Consider the following 16,945-nt stretch of genomic DNA (forward strand, 5'->3'; position numbering starts at 1 on the left):
AAACAACGTGCTCCTTTAAACCCCTGTGGACACGTAGCTTTTTACTAAAGAGATTGTGGTCTCTACTGCAGACCCTTTGTTGCTAGTCAGGCCCTTCTGTGATAGATACTCACACTGTGAGAAAGATGGGTCTCTGCAGGACTGTTGTTTTCTTCTCTCGCCATCCATTTGTGTTGAAAGAGGAGAAGGTGGAGAAAAGGTGAGGCTCTGGCTTGCTGCCCACTCTGCTGGAAAAGGCAGTTGTGCCAACAGGGCAGGCAATGAGCACTGTGCTAGATACCAGCTGCTGCAGGGTAAGCTCTTGCCACGGAGACAGAGGAGGAATCAACCACAGCCCTTAGCATCACAATTTGACTTCTAGGCTGCTCCTGAGGCAATGCAGCAGCACACCACCCCACCCCATCTAGCAAATTCACAGGAAGCTTTGTAATCTGGTTATTCTAGCCTATGACTTTGAACAGTAGTAAATCAATTTTCATTATTTGTAAGTTAGAGGTACTCTATATTTATTTTTCCAAAGGAACTATAAAGAGTTCCTTTGTTCTTAATGCCCTTAACCAGAGGTAATTTTGGTGCAGTGTGTTTTCTGGATACCTGCAGATGATTCACCTGAAGAAAGGGAGTGTTGTTTTGGCTTTTATATGTCATAATTCATACCCCTCCCCTAGACTGAGATGGTAGAGTGAGGAGAGCTAGCAAGCCAGAAGAAGGCAAAGAAATAAAAAGGCTCCCAAGGTTCACTGACCACTCATGTCAAGTAAAGGGTGTCTAAAGCACATGACAGACTTTCTGTCTATATGTTGCCCTTTATGGGACAGTTAACAGCAGGATTCTGTAGTACCAGTACATTAATGCAGCACCAATACAAGTAGCTAGACATAGGATTAAGATGCGATTAATCTCATGTTCAAGGTGAAGAGACTAGGGAATGAGACAAGAAAGGTTGTGCAAATGTGATGGTTTGGGTGTTCCCCCCCCCCCCCCCCCCCCCCCACTCCCCCCCCCCCCCCCCCCCCCTTGGAAATCACCCAGACTAGACTCAGACGGCTCTGGAAATTTGAATGAAGCTTATATTTACAGCTTAGCAGAATATACAAGCAGATATTCACAGTATACACAGTTATAGACAGAAATATACAAGGTAAAAGACAATATAGAAACACAACTCCCCTCCCAGAAACCTGAGTCCGCAGGAGGGGCTCAAAAACACCCTTCCATCTTCTCCCACTCCCCTACCTTACCCCAGACATTGCCTCGTGCCCCAAGGAAGAATGGAGGGTCGGCCAGGGTGGGTAGGAAGCAAGTGGATTAATCAGAGAGACAGAGGGTGAGGTTAGAGAGAAATGCAGCCCAGAGACTGGACGAAGAGCAACTCCCCTATCTATGTTTGGATTCTTGCTCTTATACCTCTCAGCAAGCCTATAAGTGAAGTAGACATCGCCACTGTTCCTCTTTCACAGCCTGTGATGATCTAATCCTTCTCACTAAAACATTCTAGCTAGCTTCAAACTAGCAGAGTAAAACACCCAGTCATACTTCCCATGTTTGCAAGTAATGTAAATGCTTTGGAAAAAAAACAGCCAGAGCCAGTAGGAAAACCTCACAAATAGGCTTTGGATCAGGCCAGTGACATTCTTCAGATAATCCATACTCCCTCTACCCCTCTTTGTAGGCAAGTTTATTCCTTCCTTGTTAATTCAAGAGAGGTTTTCTTTTTTCTAATGATGCGTTACTTACGCAAGGAAGATGACTGCAACTATTTCTAAAGAGAGAGGTGCTACCCTGTCTGTATGACTGCATCTGTCCAAAGACACCCTGCTGAATCAACTGTGTACTTCATCTCAGCCCAACTTTTCCTGGATTAGTATCACTGAACATCTTCCGAAGACCTTCTTCCTCTGCCTTCGCAGTGTACACAGATTAACTTGTACCTTTAGAAAAAAAAGAGATAAGCAGGATTGGTGTCCTGGTATGTTAGCAAAAGGAGAGAAAAGTATCTCCATTTTGGCATTTAGGTTGGTATTAAAGTTAAACCTTGGTATTAAGGTTAAAACTGAAATGTATGAAGCAGAAGTTAAGCCTGTGCTGTCCTCAGAAGGTTGGATGATGGGGAAGCTGAACAAAGTTTATTTTACATAATGTCTCTACAAGGAGTAGAAAAAACGACAGCTAGAATGGGGAGAGTATAAGGAAGCTGCTCAAGCAGGAAGAGACCTGGTAAGAAAAGTCAAAGCTCAGTTTCAATTAAATCTAGCCATGGAGATCAAGGAGAATAGCAGAAATTTCTGTAGGTATATTAATGGTAAAAAGAAGATTAGAGATGGTGTGAGCCCCCTCAGGAAAGGAATGGGTAAACTGGTGACAAGTGACATGGAGAAGGCTGAGGTTTGCAATGACTTCTTTACCTGGGTCTTTACCTCAGTCTTCACTGTCAAGAGCTCTAGCCACACTCCTGCAGTCACAGAAGATAATGGCAGGGGCTGGAAGAAAGTATCACAGTATCATGGTATCACCAAGCTTGGAAGAGACTTCCTCCCACTGCTTCCAGTAACTCTCAAATCTCCTTCCCAGTGCTACCAGTGATCTCACTGTCCTCCCTATCCCTCCTAGTACCTTCAAAATCTCTCCCAGTGCTCTCAGTAAGTCCCTAGTGTTCTCCCAGTAATACCCACTGAGTCCCAATCCCAATGATCTCCGTACGGCCCTTCTGTCCTCCCAGTCCTTCCCAGTAACTTCAGAAGTTCTCCCCAGTGTTCCCAGTAACAGTGGCCCTCCCAGTGCTCCCAGTAAAGCACGAGTCACCTTTCAGTGTTTCCAGAGCTCACTGTGCCGTGCCAGTCCCTGCCAGTGCTGTTGGCATGCTGTCTGTAGCAGGACTGCAGCTCCCAGCATGCTTTGGGGAACAAAATGGCTCATGGGAAATTCCAATGTCATGACTGCAGTTCCCATCATGCCCTGGGAAATCAAAATGGTGGAAAAGGAGCCATGTATCACAGTATCATCAGGGTTGGAAGAGACCTCACAGACCATCAAGTCCAACCCTTTACCACAGAGCTCAAGGCCAGACCATGGCACCAAGTGCCACGTCCAATCCTGCCTTGAACAGCTCCAGGGATGGCGACTCCACCACCTCCCCGGGCAGCCCATTCCAGTGCCCAATGACTCTCTCAGGGAAGAACTTTCTCCTCACCTCAAGCCTAAATTTCCCCTGGCGCAGCCTGAGGCTGTGTCCCTCTCGTTCTGGTGCTGGCCACCTGAGAGAAGAGAGCAACCTCCTCCTGGCCACAACCTCCCCTCAGGTAGCTGTAGACAGCAATAAGGTCTCCCCTGAGCCTCCTCTTCTCCAGGCTAACCAATCCCAGCTCCCTCAGCCTCTCCTCGTAGGGCTGTGCTCAAGGCCTCTCCCCAGCCTCGTCGCCCTTCTCTGGACACGCTCAAGCATCTCAATGTCCTTCCTAAACTGGGGGGCCCAGAACTGAACACAGTACTCAAGGTGAGGTCTAACCAGTGCAGAGTACAGGGGCAGAATGACCTCCCTGCTCCTGCTGACACCATTCCTGATGCAGGCCAGGATGCTACTGGCTCTCTTGGCCACATGGGCACACTGCTGGCTCATGTTCAGGCGGGTATCAATCAGCACCCCCAGATCCCTCTCTGTCTGGCTGCTCTCAGCCACTCCGACCCCAGCCTGTATCTCTGCATGGGGTTGTTGTGGCCAAAGTGCAGCACCCTGCACTTGGAGCTATTGAACACCATCCCCTTGGACTCTGCTCATCTGTCCAGGCGGTCAAGGTCCCACTGCAGAGCCCTTCTGCCCTCCAACCCAGCCACATCTGCCCCCAGCTTGGTGTCATCTGCAGACTTGCTGATGACTGACTCCATGCCCTCATCCAGATCATCTATGAAGATGTTAAAGAGGATGGGGCCCAGCACAGATCCCTGAGGAACACCACTAGTGACAGCTGCCAGATGGATGTGGCACCATTCACCACCACTCTCTGGGCTCAGCCCTCCAGCCAGTTCCTAATCCAGCACAGAGTGTTGCCATCCAAGCCGCGGGCTGACAGCTTAGCCAGCAGTTTGCTGTGGGGGACAGTGTCAAAGGCCTTGCTGAAGTCCAGACAGACCACATTCACAGGCCTCCCCACATCCACCAAGCAGTCACCTGATCATAGAAGGAGATCAAGTTGGAGAGGCAGGATCTGCCCTTCCTAAACCCATGCTGGCTGGACCTGAGCCCTTTGCCATCCCTCAGGTGTGCTCTTATCACCCCCAGGATAACCTGCTCCATTAGTTTCCCTGTCACTGAGGTCAGGCTGACAGGTCTGTAGTTCCCAGGTTCCTCCATCCCACCCTTCTTGTGGATGGGGACCACGTTGGCAGTTTCCAGTCTCCTGGGACCTCTCTGGTGAGCCAGGACTGCTGGAAAATGATGGAGAGCAGCTTGGCCAGCTCAGCTGCCAGCTCTCTCAGCACCCTGGGATGGATCCCATCTGGTCCCATGCACTTGTGGGTGTCCAGATGGCTCAGCAGGTCCTTGAACTAATTCTTCATGAATTTCCAGGGGAACACACTGCTCCCTGACCCCACCCCCCCAGTTCAAGAGGCCACTTGCCCTGAACTCCTCCCTCCTTACTGTTGAAAATTGAGGTGAAGAAGGGCATTCAGGACCTCAGCCTTTCTTCATCATCAGTTATAGTGTTCCCCTCCTGGTCCAGTAAGCAGTGGAGGCTCTTCTTGCCCTTCTTTTTAGCACTGATACATTTATAAAAGTGCTTTTTATTATCCTTCACAGAGGTGGCAGCCTAAGTTCTAGCTGGGCCTTAGCCTCTCTAATTTTTCTCCTGCATAGTCTGGCTACAGCTTTAAACACGTCAGGAGAAGCCTTCCCCTCCTTCCAGAGGTGATGCACCCTCTTTTTCTCCCCCAATTCCTTCAGGAGCTGTTTGCTCATCCAGGCTGGTCGCCTTCCCCGCCGGCTCATCTTTGGGCACATGGGAACTGCCAGCTGCTGTGCCTTCAAGAGCTCCTGTTTAAAGTAGGTCCAACCATCCTGGACCCCTTTGTTCCCAAGGACTGCTGCCCAGGGGACTTTGCAAATAAGTTTCTTAAGCAAATTGAAGTTTGCCCTCCGAAAGTCCAAGGTGTGGGTTTTGTTGTAGTGCCTCCCTACTTCCCTGCATATTGAAAACTCCACTAACTCGTGATCACTACACCCCAGGCAGTCTCCCACTGTCACATCTCCCACCAGCCCTTCTCTGTTGGAGAGCAGCAGGTCAAGCCGAGCTTGACCCCTAGTAGGCTCACTTAACAGCTGCGTCATGGAGCTGTTCTCCATGCACTCTAGAAACCTCCTGGACTGCCTCCTCTCTGCTGAATTAAGTTCCCAGCAGATGTCTGGCAGGTTAAAGTCACCCACAAGAACAATATCTGATGATCTTGTGACTGCCCATGGCGAGTAAAGATCAGGTTCATGACCATCTGATGAACCTGAGAGTCTTCAAGTCCATAGGACCTAACAGGATGCAGCCACGGGTACTGAGGGAACTGGCAGATGAGGTTGCTAAACCCCTCTCTATTATATTCTAAAACTCATGGCAGTTGGTGAAGTTCCCACTGACTGGAAAAGGGGAAACATAGCCCCCCATTGTCAAAAGAGAAAAAAGGAAGAACCAGGGAACTATAGGCCAGTCAGTCTTACCTCTGTGCCCAGTAAAATCATGGAGCAGATCCTCCTGGAGGCACTGGTGAAGCAGAAGAATAATGATGAGGTGATTTGTTACAACCAACATGGCTTCACCAAGGGCAAATTGTGCCTGACAAACCTGGTGGCCTTGTATGAACAGGTCACAGCATTAATTGATGAGAGGTGAGCAACTGATGTCATTTATCTATGAGAGGTGAGCAACTGATGTCATTTATGTGGACCTGAGCAAAGCCTTCAATACTGTCCCACACCACATCCTGATCTCCAAGCTGGTAAAACATGGGTTTGATGAATGGACAACTCAGCACTTAAAAATATTGGATTAATGGCTGCACCCAAAAAATGGCTGTCAGTGGATCCATGCCCAGTGGAGGCCAGTGACAAGTGGAGTCCCTCAAGGATCAGTCCTGGGACCAGTCTTGTTCAACATCTTTGTCAGCGACATGGACAGTGGAACTGAGTGCACCCTCAGCAAGTTTGCTGACAACACCAAGATGTGTGCTGCAGCTGACAGCTCGGGGGAAGGGATCCAGCCAGAGGGAACTTGACAGAGGTTAGCCCAAGTCAACCTCTTGGGATTCAACAAGAGCAAGTGCAAGGTCCTGCATCTGGGTTGGGGCAATTCCAAGCACCAATACAGGCTGGGCAGTGACTGGCTTGAGAGAAGCTCTGAAGTGTTGGTGGATGAGTAGCTCAGCACCAGCCACCACTGTGCACATGCAGCCCAGAGAGCCAAGTGTATCCTAGGCTATATCAAAAGAAGTGAGGCCAGCAGGTCGAGGGAGGCTATTCTCCTCCTCTGCTCTTGTGAGACCCCACCTGAAATACTGCATCCAGTTTTGGAGCTCCTATTACAAGTAGTATATGGATGTGCTGGAAGGTGCCCAGAGAAGGGCCATGAGGATGCTCAGAGGGCTGAAGCACCTCTCCTATGGAGACACACTGAGGAAGTGGGGCTGTTCAGTCTGGAGAGGAGAAGGCTCCGAGGTGATGTTATTGTGGCCTTTCAGTATCTTGAGGGAGCCTACAAGAAAGCTAGAGAGGGACTTTTTAGGATGTCAGGTAGTGATAGGACTGAGGGAGAATGGTGCAAAACTAGAAGTGGATAGATTCAGATTGGATGTTAGAAGAAGTTCTTCACCATGAGAGTGGTGAGACCCTGGAAGAGGTTGCCCGGGGAGGTGGTAGAAGCCCCATCCCTGGAAGTTTTTAAGACCAGGCTAGATGGGGCTCTGAGCAACCTGGTCTAGTGGGAGGTGTCCCTGCACATGACAGGGGGATTGGAGCTTGATGATCCTTGAGGTGCCTTCCAGCCCTGACAGTTCTATGATTCTGTGATTATATGTCAAGAATTCCTCAAGGTAAGCTATTTCATTATTTACCTCCCTGCACTTGTGACCTGCATCTAAATTTACATGTAAGTCTTCATGTATGTCAGTCTTCAGACTTCATTTGCCTCCTTCAGAAGGTTTCCTAATAGTAGCATCCATTCAAGTTCTATTCTTGTGGATATTATTATCACATTAGAAGTTTAACTCAGTCTGTGAGATAAAACATAGTCATGTATATTGTTAATAAAGCTTATCTCATACAGTGCTAAATATTTATAGAGAAGACTGTGACTGGATAAAATTCTTCTGATTATAGCTTGACTATATTATATGCATTAAAACAGAAATAACATTCTTGAAATAGAAACCCTGGTATTAAGTATTGATACAGACATAGCTCACTGGAGAATTGTTTTCTAAGAGCATTTGGTCACTAACTTAATTCAAGAGCAGTTTTAGCAGTGAATAGCAGGAGTGGAGCCACGTGGTGTGGTATACACAGTGTGCAGCTTTTAAAAGAAGTTTTCAAAACTGTGGAAAGTATCTTTAAAGATGGCTTGTGTAGTTTTCCTTTATGCTCACTCTGCTGGGCTGAGCAGTTCAAGAGCTTTATTTCTGTTTCAGGAAAATGCTGAAAGAGAGATCAATTCTAAACATAGCACAATTTATTTTCATTAAAGAAAGAGGTAAAGGGTGAAAAGAGTTGTACTGTCACCAGGTGGCGAGTAGCTTGTCTGACATGCTGCTTTGACAGCCTCGGTCTCTCCTTGGCATAGCAAACAGACCAAAAGCCTCACAGTGAGGAACGGCTGAAGCTGGGTCGCTCTGACCAGCATGCTGAGCGGGATTACCCAGCTCAGCACAACGCAGATACATTTACATAAATTAGCTAACATTTTGATTAAAATTTGGTTTTTAAGCTGGTCAAGACTGCCCAATGGCTTTTTTTCAGCCTGGATACTAAAGTTTTCTTCCTTGACACTGTCCTCAGATGAGCATGAATTATGCAAGGTTTTGATTTTGGGAAGCATTTTACATTGCTAGGAAAGTCCTCATCACAGCTGAGAACATAAGCTCTGGCCAGTAGATCTGTCCAGGTAAATATATTTTCTTTAATGTCAGTTTAACTGCAGACTAAGCCTGAGGTTTCAAATCCTGAAAAAAAGTTCACCTAAGAGGAATCGCAGAAACCAGAAAAAACAGAGAGCTACTTATCCAAAATACATAGAATGAAATGTTAGGGAAAAGCAACAGGCCATAAAACCTGGGAGGGGGGGAAAGAAAAAAAGCGGTAGAAGAATAAGCATGCCATCAATACCCAATATTTTTTTTAAATCCCCAAATTTCTGCTGTCCTTATATTCAAGGCTGTGTCAGCATATTATAGAGATATATCAGTTTCAGTCTGGGTTATGTTGATGTCTACTGTGTCCACTTCTAGCCAAATTTAAAATAACACATTTTTGATTTCCTGGTGGCTGCATCACTTACAGAAATTTCTTCTTACGCTATTTGCACTGTAGTTTTAAACCATTTCCCCATTTCTCTTCACGTACATCACATTCTCTGCCCTACACCTCTGCTCTGAAATACTCTCTAAGGCAAAAGTACCCTCCCTTTCCAGAACATTTTTACTTGCCATGAATATGCTTGACCTACCCTGCAGCTCCTGAGTATCAGCACTGGGCTGGCACTGCCTCACATGCCTGCCACCTTGCATGCTGTGCTGTCCCTCCTCTCCACCTTGCTGCTTTCCAGACCACACTGCAGTTTGGAGTCAGAAGTAAACAATCAAGTAGGGCGTTTTTCAACAGTCTTTTCCATGCTGAGGCTGGGAAAGAGCCACTAGCTTTCTCCATCACACTCCAAATTCTTTCTAGGTGTTTTAAGGCCAAATACTCCAAATGCTTGTCTTCAGTATTTTGGAGAGATAAAAGGAAAAAAAAACGAGATATATTTTTCAAGACAGAAAAGGTTGAGAGATCACAAGACAAGGGACAAGGTTCAGTATTTCTCCATACTCAGAAATAATATGAACTATCTCAGGTAAAGTTACATTAATGTTTATCAATAGCCATGTACTCTCCCAGATGTCTTTTTTTGTGCTTTCAGACAATTGCTGCTTTTTTTATTTCTTTCCTTGGTTCTTTCCTCAACTAACATCACAAATTTCTTATATCTAAGTCTCTAAAACCATGAAGAAAACTAAAATCACAGTGCTAAACCCTCCAGATTGTCCAAGACAGGAACTGTCTTTGCCCTCTGTTAGATGCTCTATCTGTGCAGTTTGGCACCAAGTCACAAGGAGTCTCCTTATTGTGACAGAGCATAACTAAGAGAAGCAAAAGGTGAACCAGAAACTTGTCAGTGACTTGTGTAACTACGGGCAGATTCAAGCATAATATCCTCATTCCCTCTTGAGTGCCCACTTGTCAAATCATGACGCCTTTCTGAAGCAAACTCAGCCTCTTCAGCAGCATTTGATAATGTCGTGTCAGTCTTGTATATATCAGCAATGACACTGTATTTGCCGTTTTATCACACTCCTCTAAAATGGCTATCATTTGCTCACAGTCATTTCAAGTCCCTCATTAAAACAACAAGACCTGTAGGACTAAATTTTCAAACAACTTTCTGAAGAAGGAGTATTCTGGAACTCAAGGAAATGGTTTAACAAGCTCCGAAAAAATCTCATTTTCCTTCTTCCCATCTCCGTCCTTTTTTTCCCTTGTGAATAGCAAAATCAAATAATTCTGTGAGTTTGAGGCTATGCAGATCCAACTCCTATAATTACATAGCCAGGAATTTTGCAATTGTTCAGTAAGTGAAGTCTCTTGCATGGACTAATGCTTAAATTGCTTAGAATGGAGAAGAGATTTGTGTGGTTAAAAGATGTGTGCTTGCTATTAACTAAACCTAACCACATTAACTAACTCTTGTTCATAATCGTTTCCTGCTATACATTCAGGTTTCTTATTTTTGATGGGGTTTTCCAGTTCAGACCTGGTTTTGAATTCTAGGACAGTCCTCAAGCAGATAAATTGTACAGAGATATGTGCAAGAGAAAAATGGTGCATGTTGGCTAATGCTGTGCTAATTTAACTTTTTGAGACGTTAGAAAAAAATCTGTTATTAGACTCATCTTGCTGGATTCCTCACATGTTCAGTTAAATATATACTATATATTAGACTATAACTCAAATTTCTGAAACACCACAGGCTGGTTTTAGCAGAACAGAAATGGTAACAGCAAAGGTTTTATTGAATAATACTACTAGCAGTGGAGGTGAGGAAAAATATAAAGTAACATTTTGAAGACTGTAAGAGCAGAAATGTAAAATTGCACTGGTGATTAATTTGTTTTCCACGGCCTAACCTACTTTACAGCCCTAAGGAAAGGGACCTAGAAGTCTGGGTTGATGAAAAGCTCTACACGAGTCAGCAGTGTGAGTTCAGCCACGAGAGAAAACCCTGTGCTGGCTGCAGCAAGAGCAGTGTGGCCAGCAGGGCAACGGAGGAGATTCTGCCACTTTGCTCTGCTGTCCGGAGACCCCACCTAGAGTACTTTGTGCAGTTCTGGAGCTTGTAGCACAAGAAGGACATGGAACTGTTTGAGCCAGTCCAGAGTAGGCCATGAAGATGCTCAGAGGGCTGAAGCAACTCTGCTATGAGGACAGGCTGAGAGAGTTGGAGCTCTGCAGCCTGGAGAAGGCTTCGAGGAGACCTTGGAAAGGCCTTCCAGTATCTGAAGTGGGCTAAAGGAGGGATGGGGAGGGACTATTTACAGGGTTAATGACAGGATGAGGAGTAATGGGTTTAAATTAGCAGAGGGGAGATTTAAACCAGATGTTAGGAGGAAGTTCTTTGCAGTGAGGGTGGTGAGACACTGGCACAGGTTGCCCAGGGAGGTTGTGGCTGCTCCCTCCCTGGAGGTGCTGAAGGCCAGGTTGGATGAGGCCTTGAGTGACCTGTTCTAGTGTGAGGTGTCCCTGCCTATGGTGGGGACTTGGAACTGGATGAGCTTTGAGGTCCCTTCTAACCTAAACCATTCTATGATTCTATGATTTTGTCATCTAAATGACTTAATTTTCCTAGGAAATACATTGAGGAGGTCCATCTACTTCTGCTGAAATGAACCTATACAGACAGGAAAGGGTTAAATACACTTTGGCAGGGGGAATTGAAAGTGCTCAGTCTCACTGACATTTTGTAAGATTGGCAACTACTCTTGCAGCCCCTCTCCAAATTAATGCTCTTTGCCTAAAATAATGAGCATAGCACCCCAACTGTGGGGGTTACAATGCACACTCGAAATGCCCCCTTTGCCTTTTTCACGAGAACTAGGCCCAGTGCCAAGGAGCCTTGGAGAAAGGCAGATGCCTGTGTTTTATCACTGAGTGTGCTCTCTGATTTTTCACCCAGCTTTTTCCACTTGCTAAACAGGGATGAAGAATTGGGGCCATAGGCAGTCAGTGCTGCTGGTGTTTTGGTGATGTCTTTAAGACCATGACTTTGGTTCTTAGTAGGCTTTTGCTCTTTTGCTGTGCTCTGTAAAGTCATTCTAAGCAAACAGTATTTTGTTGTTCGTGCTTTATACCTCCAGTTGGGTATAAAGCCATGGCAGTGCAGAAGTTACAGCCAAGGCAAGGGAAGTTCTTTCAGATTCCTGAAATAATTTGAGTAGTTTCCTAGTGATATGGATGAGGGAAGGTTTGATGAGCCTCTAGAAAGGTGCTGTGTCTGTGAAGCTTAAGCATCTATTCTAGGATAGGGAAAAATAATTTAGATTTAGGAGTAGAAATGGAAGATTAATAATGAGTGAACAGGATGATGAACAGAGCTATGTAATCAAGTTCCTGTGATTTAATAGATCATCATCATTATGGTAACTGACAAGTGCGCAGTCTCTTGAACCAGTATAAAATAAAGTATGTACGCTAGCCTATTTGTTTTCATAAGGCTGCAAATTAGGAACGTGCATGTGGCTCATTACCAGGCATGTGACCAGGGTATTATTTAACTGTGGTGACTCAGTCAACTTCTACCCATATGACAGGGGAAATTAGAGATCAGTGTTTTGCTTCTGCAGGTTCATATTTTTGCTCCTCTACCTACAGCTAGGACAGTGTCCAAGTTTGAGCCACAAGCTGCCCAGGGCAAAAGGGCAGAAATTATTTTACCCCCAAAAGAGTAAAATAAAAACACTTGATGGAACTGCAGTGTCCAAAGCCTCCCACCCTGACTCAGCAGGCCCAGAAGCAGGTCAATCTGCCCCCTCAACTAGGCCCAGGCCTGCCAGGCCTTGATTCCACGCCTCCCCCCTCCCACCCCCTGGCCTCTACAGGCCCAGTGACATAGCCAGAAATTAGTTTGCTGGCCAAATTCCAGAGAAGGCTGCTCTCCCACCCCAAACCAAGAGATAACAGCCCATGGCACACACTTGGAGAGTGAAGACAAGGGACAGAGGGCTGGCTGTGGACTCCCCTTATACAGTGAGATGAAGGAAAATAGAACAGAGTAACATATTACAACATCCTGTGCCTTCCACCACAACTAGCTGCCAGTCCCCCTGGGAGTCTCTACTCTCTGCAGGACTTTTATCCCTATGGTAGAACACCTTGCCCTAAACTCACAAAAGACGGTCAGCTACCTTCCTTGCCCTTAGGTCATCCATTATATATCATGGATGGAGAGGATCGAAGGGAGAGCAGCATTCATAACACTCTGCTGAGAAGACACGAACCACGGGGAGACTTTTGGACTGTCAAAGTGAGAGAATTAAGGATGACTGTAGTAGAGTAAGTGCTACAGGGGTAAATGCATAAGAATATATTTAGATCAGAGTGTGAAAGCCTTGGTGGATGACAAGGGTGGGCATTTATGGTAATCTTCCATTCATATAGTATAGAAAAAGATGAATGTATACTTTCCTTTTCTGTTGCTGGCAAATTAATATCTGAATGTTTCAAAATATTTACAGACTGCTTAGGATGGGGTTCTCTTGCCAACATCACTTGCGTGCAGCTTCTGACCCAGATTTGCCAAGTCTTGCTTACTGCAGACTTTAAAGCTGCTTGCATTTAGTCTGGTCATTTAGCTCGGCTAGACACTTTTCAATGGGTAGAACACGCAGAGATCTGAACTCAAGCCTGAGAGGAAGGGCTTGGGAAAAGGAGTCACCATTAACCAGAATTCGTGGCCCTGTCGCCAAGGCAGACAGGTGAAAAGGCAAGTCAGGCAGCACCATGCGTTGCCTTCACAGTCCCTTGCCTGAGTTTTTCGCAGTCACTTTACTCAGCCTGCTTTGCTTCTATAGGCTTATTTCGCTGTTAGCTGGTGGCCTGACCCTGTCTGCCATCTCTGCTTTCCTCCCACCATGACCGGGAGAAGCAAGCTAAAGCAAATGGACAGAGCTGAACTGGAGCAGAAAAACCCATGAAGTGCTCGAAAGAGGACAGAGTGCCCAGCACCAGGGAGCATGCACACACTGCAGCGATACTCACCTCCAGCTTGGTTCTCCTTTCATGCATAATCCCACAGTTGTCCTCCTGGGGAAAAGGCGTGAGAGGAGTTATTTCTGACAGTCCACGTTCAGACGTTAACGTGCCGCCTGCCCGTCGCTGCCGGCGAGACCTTTTCCTCCTAGGAGGGGTGCTGGGCTGAGGGTGCTGAAGCCCCGCTCTGCCTTCCCGGCCGCTGGGCTCTAATGTCCTGGGAGCCCACTTGCCTCACTCTACCTACCCGACCCACGGCCCTTCAGCCCCTATCTTGAGCAAAGCCCACTTACTAATTTTAAATAGTTCTTTGCGCCGTGTCCAAGGCGGAAAAAAAAATCTGTATCTATATATATATGTATATATGTATATATGTGAGATATAGATAGATAGATAGATAGATAGATAGATAGATAGATAGATAGATAGATAGATAGATAGATAGATGAATGAAAGTAATGAGAAAGCTGTAGGCGGCAACGCCGGGGTGCGAGGCTCACCCGAAGCCTTCATTCCCTGCGGGGCTCAGTTTAAGGGAACAACCGCCAGGCGAGCTATGTTTTCGCCAAATTTGTAGCAGCAGGTTTTCCTGCACTAATGCTAGCAGTGGAGTCTGCCACTTGTCCCTCCCCCCGGATTCCTGTGCCACCCCCGACCGTGCCCGCGGGTGCAGCCGCCGTGTTTGCATTTGTCCCGGCCGGTCACATGGAAACGGGATTGCAGCGTCCCCGCCCCCGCCCGCCGGCACTGCTGGCCGCTGAGCTGAACCGAGCCACTCCTCCAGGGGATCGCAGTCTTCCCCACCAGGGAGGGCAGCCCCCCTACTACGGCGGGCTGCAACCGAACTGCCGGTAGCCCTGGCGCGCCGTTACTTCCCCTGACAGCTCCGTAAGGCGGACGGGGATCTGCGGCTGTCTGCCGCGTGCCGCCTCGGCAAGGTATCGCCGCCCGCAGCCGGTCTAGGGGGCGGGGGGAGTCCCAAGCAGTGCCCGCCTGGTAGCAGGGCGGGGAGCAGAGCGGGGCCGGGCGGGGGCGCAGGGAATGAGGGAGGGGGGCGAGGCCAGCTCTCACGCCTCTGTTCTCTTTCTCTCGGTCCCCGCCGCTGCTGACCTTCGCCACTGTCCCGCGGTAAGACCGCGTCTTGGATCGGGCCGTCCCTAAAAAAGCAGTGAGGGAGGCCCGGCCATGGAGACACTCGTGCGCCCCGGGACCAGCAAACCTCCTAGCGGGGTAAGCAGCCCGCTGTGACCCACAGATCCGTGGGCAGCAGCAGCAGCTTCTGGCAGAAGCAGTAGCAGCGCTGGCCGGCGGGCCTCGGGCCTTCTCTGTCCCTTCCCTCCCGCCGTCCCCTGCCTGAGGGAGCAACCGAAGACGAAGCGGCGCGCAGGTGTCAGCGCAGCCGTCCCGGGGGCGCTGCCGTGGGGGCGGGCGGAGAAGAGGGGGCATGGCTGGGGAGCAGGATGAGCTGGGGTGGGGAAAGGTCGGGGGGAGGGGGAAGGTGTCACTTTCGCCTTTCCGCGTTGAAGGCTCTCCTCGACTCTGCCCTTCCGTCTGTGAGATCGGAGTGGTTGAAGAACAAGGTTCGGTTTGGGAGCCTGTCTCTTTTAGCGGGTCGTTTGGGTTGCCCGAGCGCGCTCGCCGTCACTTGGAGCTCTAATCACGGGCCGCTGCTGTTCGGAGCCGGGGCCGTGGTGGGGGCATCCGGGGGCTTTGTGGGTCTCGGGGCGGGATCCACTGGCGGATGGGTCCGGGGGAACCCGCAGCCTCCACTTCTCGCCTATGTGTCTCTATCTGCCTGTGTCCCAGTACGCAGTTGCCAGAAGCTTTTGAAAGGCTTATTCAGCCGTCGTAGCCGAGGGTCCCGCAGTCCTACCACGCAGCTGCGGCAGAGGAAGGAAGAACCTTGCCAACTTCGAACTGAAAATGCCAAAAATTGTCCGAGATCAGTTAGTGAAGCCAGTGCCGGCCACTGCTTCCCCAGTCTCCTGCCGCTGGTGACGAGCACCGTGTTCGCTGTACTAATGCTAAATAGGATTCATCCCTACCGTAAACCACAGGTGGTGGTAGTGTTTTTTCGGTTTTGGGTTTTTGGTTGGTTTTTTTGGGGTTTTTTTTTTGGTTGTGTGGGTTTGTTTGTTTGGGTTTGGGTTTTTTTTTTAGAGAAGAGATAGAACATGACAGCAGTGAATTTGTTAGTCCGTTAATTAAGCGACGAGATCACCACCAGCAGCAAGATGAAGTCTTTAGTTACTTTTTTTGCCACAGCAGAAGATAGGCAAGTTTTAAGAGCTGTCCTGCCCCACACTGCAATTTGCTGCTCTACTTCACGCTGTCTGCACGGACTGAAAAACGCTGTGATTGCTTCAGCATTTTTTAATGTGTTTTTAATTTTTTTTTAAGGTTTTGTCATAAATTAATTTTCAACTAAATAGAAAACAGCTTTAAAGTAAGTGCAAGTGAGGTACAATAGTTTTGTTAGGTTTAATTTGCTTAGTTTCTGTGTTTGATAGGGAGACTTACAGTGCCAACTCAGAAAGTGGAATGGGGGCAAGGAGGGAAAAAGATGCCACTGCTAGTGCTATGGTAATTAAAACATGGACATTCCACATTTCTGTGATCTGCAGAGCATAGTGCTGCTTTTTGGATTTTTTTTTTTTTTTTAATGAAGTGCCTAATTCTGGCAAAAATGAGCTTCTTTTCTCATGGCCATTTAAGCTAACCTTCTATGGAAAGCAGCAGATATATCTCCCCTCTCTGGCAGTTGATGTAATACTATAATTGTTTTCTAAAATCCTGATGAAGAGAAGGTCTAGGATGCCAATTTACATATGCTCCTTGATGAGTAACTAGCATTTCTGGGATGCAGGGCTTATTAAAAAATTGTCTTGATTGGTAGGTATCCAAAGATTCATTAATGAGCTTGAATTGCAACAAGGAGTGTATCATTAGTGCATCTCAGAGGTGAGCACTAGTGTCTGAGACCAATTCTGAACAAAACTCCTTAATCCTATCTAGCCAGTTCATCTGCATAACCTGTCTGTGGCCGTGCTCAGATATCACATATATTTGCAGAAATTACAGTAACTTCATTAACTTCAGTTGGATCCCTCCTGATACAGCTCAAGGAGCTGAATCCAGTTGTAAGTACATTTTTTGCACTGTGTAGCAAAACATGTCGGTGAGAATCCACCTCCGGATGAAGGCTGCTGGCAATACTGTTTTTTGCAGTGACAGGAACTGCCTGTCTGTTTCAGCTGAGCTGATTTCAGCCTTGAAATACTCCTTGTTACCTTTCTTGAAAGTTAGAGGTTTCCACCCTGGGTGTGCCCGTGATCTTAGCGGTAGGCTTCACTGCTAACATCCGTACTGGAAACTGGTGGATGTTTGCTCCCTGTTCAGACGGGACTGTCTCAA

At 47.4% G+C, this 16,945-nt stretch overlaps 1 protein-coding gene and 1 long non-coding RNA gene across 4 annotated transcripts in view; one reads left to right on the forward strand and one right to left on the reverse strand.

The window, feature by feature from the left end:
- Nucleotides 1-1,052: 1,052 nt before the first annotated feature.
- Nucleotides 1,053-15,425, reverse strand: LOC135184732 (uncharacterized). 2 transcript variants are annotated; one of them, XR_010306148.1, is made up of 5 exons: nt 15,037-15,425; nt 13,541-13,585; nt 2,803-2,955; nt 2,406-2,480; nt 1,053-1,931 (listed from the first exon to the last, which is right to left on the reverse strand). It is a non-coding gene; the product is annotated as an uncharacterized LOC135184732 (long non-coding RNA). The 2 variants fall into 2 exon arrangements; XR_010306149.1 differs by lacking the exon at nt 15,037-15,425 and adding an exon at nt 14,032-14,120.
- COBL (cordon-bleu WH2 repeat protein) overlaps nt 14,413-16,945 on the forward strand; it is a 237,006-nt gene continuing 234,473 nt past the window's right edge. The window contains exon 1 of one of the 2 annotated variants that reach the window (XM_064160737.1): nt 14,413-14,469. The gene's annotated coding sequence lies outside the window, so the exon portion shown is untranslated. Of the gene's footprint in view, nt 14,470-15,519; nt 15,589-16,945 lie in introns of those variants that run through there. The other variant, XM_064160736.1, reaches the window with a different exon arrangement.

Source organism: Pogoniulus pusillus, chromosome 21 (genome assembly GCF_015220805.1).
Source record: "Pogoniulus pusillus isolate bPogPus1 chromosome 21, bPogPus1.pri, whole genome shotgun sequence".
Taxonomy (NCBI): Eukaryota; Metazoa; Chordata; class Aves; order Piciformes; family Lybiidae; genus Pogoniulus; species Pogoniulus pusillus.